General features: G+C 39.5%; 1 non-coding gene across 1 annotated transcript; it reads left to right on the forward strand.

The window, feature by feature from the left end:
• Positions 1–999: 999 nt before the first annotated feature.
• LOC111814174 lies at positions 1,000–1,106 on the forward strand. The gene has a single exon (XR_002819219.1). It is a non-coding gene; the product is annotated as a U6 spliceosomal RNA (small nuclear RNA).
• Positions 1,107–2,291: the final 1,185 nt, after the last annotated feature.

Consider the following 2,291-nt stretch of genomic DNA (forward strand, 5'->3'; position numbering starts at 1 on the left):
AACAACAACAACAACAACAACAACAACAGCAACAACAACAACAACAGCAGCAGCAGCAGCAGTAGCAGCACAAGAACCTGAAACATTCAGATGATTCCTCCATTGTCCACATAAAATAAAACATTACACTTTGCAATAGGAAATCCAGGAAATTGAATTAAATTGGGAAATTACATCAGTAAATTTATCCCTTTCTTGTACCTGGAATCAAAGGAGGTAGTTTTCTGGGACATAGAAAAAACCACCTTTTATTCAAAATCATTTATTTATTTATTTATTTATTTATTTATTTATTTGTTTATTATCTCACTATGAAGCTCAGACTTGTAGTGATCCTCCTGTGTCAGCCCCCCCCAGAAGTGGGATTACAGACATGTGCCACCACACCCAGTTTCCTTGGCTAGCACAGCATGTGCAAAGTTCCAGCCTGCATAGCATGCAGTACCAGGAGTCAAACCCAGGTCCCTGCACTTGCCAAGCAGGTACATAGACTGCTGAGCTATCCCCGCAGCCCAAGAATACCTTTTTAAGGCGTCTGTATTCAAAGTTATACTTTGATGTATACCTCCTTCAACATATTTGTTTATATTTTTCCAAGAATATCTGTAATTATTATAAGGTAAAGGAGCAATGCAAATGTGGGAAATGTTATGGTGGCATTTCCAACCTAGTGGCAATCATAGACTTTCAATTTATTTCCCACACAACACACAGTGGTCTCTACGACACTGACCTGAGCTTGTAATTTATGATCTCTATCTTGTTGTTCTCTCCAGCTACTATCATTTTTAGTCCCATTATTAACAAAATATGCAGTTTCAGCTGAAGAGCTTTGAGCCACACTGATCCAATAGCACAATGGAGATTAAGAGAACTGGAGACACTGCACCAGCAACAATCAATTCAATCAACCTATTGTTTAAAGCACTTGATCAATGTCTGGACCAGAAAGAAGATGGAAGAATGACACCCAGGCTTCTGCTAAAGTTTCTGGAAACGATGCTCACTTTGGCAGCTAATATACTAAAATTGAAATGATATGGAGAAGATTAGCATGACCCATGTGCAAGGATGACTTTCAAATTCATGAAGTGTTCCACATTTTTTTAAATAAGGAAATAAAAAAAATAAATTTGCTAGAAACCATACTCCAGGCATATGCCCGAGATGATAATCGATCAGAAGCTGACAATTGACCTGTTGAACAAATGGGTAAAATAGTATTTAAAGCATGGAAAGGAAGTCTTAATCCAAATCACATCTCTATAAAGAAGTACATGAGGATCATATACATAAATATCAGTAACTAAAAGTTTAAACCTAGTTATGGTCAATTTAACTTTTCCGCCATCATTGGCTTCCTTTCTTTGGACCTGGATATGGCGTTGTTCAAAGAAGGTAGTGCTAATTTCCAAAGAGAATATTGAACAGGCTCAGCATTTTTATTTCTGCCCGATGGGTGGACTTAATCCCCCTTGCAGCTAGGAGTATTCTTTATTGGAGGGGAAGTGGATAGTATGATCTGATGACTTATTGAAGGATATTTGAGCCCAGTTTCTACCTTCTCCAGTGAACAATCCATATGGAGCCCAGTCTGTAAAGAAAAATGGAAATTTATCTGTTTTATTACCCTGGCTTGTCTTTCTATAAATTTCCTATTGGACCATTTATTCTTCATAAAAGTGAGGAAGGAATAGATTTTATCAGCAAGCAGGCAAGTCAGTTTTAAATTCATAAGTATAATTTCCATAAAGGGCTATTGAGGGCCGGGGAGATGGCTCAGCGGAATAAGCACTTCCCTGGCAAGCACAAGGGCCTGAGTTCAATCCTCGGTTCTGCCAAAAATAAAGCTATTGAGCTCAGAGTAAGAACCACCATCTAACTTGCTATATAGGCCATTCAAAGAATACCTTGCTGTAAAGCAAGAATGAGGAATACTAAGCAGCGTAAAGATATGCCAGGGTGGATCAACAAAATGCAAAGTGAAGTTTATCAATGTTTTATCCTCCATAAAGGTAATAATTTGAGGTCTGGCAAAACTGTTGTCTCTCAAAGGGTCCTATCTAGAGAATAAGAACCCTCTGGTGGCTGATCCATCCAGGTCACCCATCTCAAAGAGGAAGACTAGGCAAGGACGCCTGAACCTTGCTGCTCGGGCAGAGGACGTGCATACTGCAGTCATGACAGCAGTCATGGCCAGTGAATGTTATCTGCGGTAGGGGCCAGCGCTGGTGATCCATCAGACATCGAGCCTCAGGCGTGTTTTCTTCCAGATTACATATGGAAACAAA

This window comes from Octodon degus, unplaced genomic scaffold, assembly GCF_000260255.1.
Source record: "Octodon degus isolate 3935 unplaced genomic scaffold, OctDeg1.0 scaffold00277, whole genome shotgun sequence".
Taxonomy (NCBI): Eukaryota; Metazoa; Chordata; class Mammalia; order Rodentia; family Octodontidae; genus Octodon; species Octodon degus.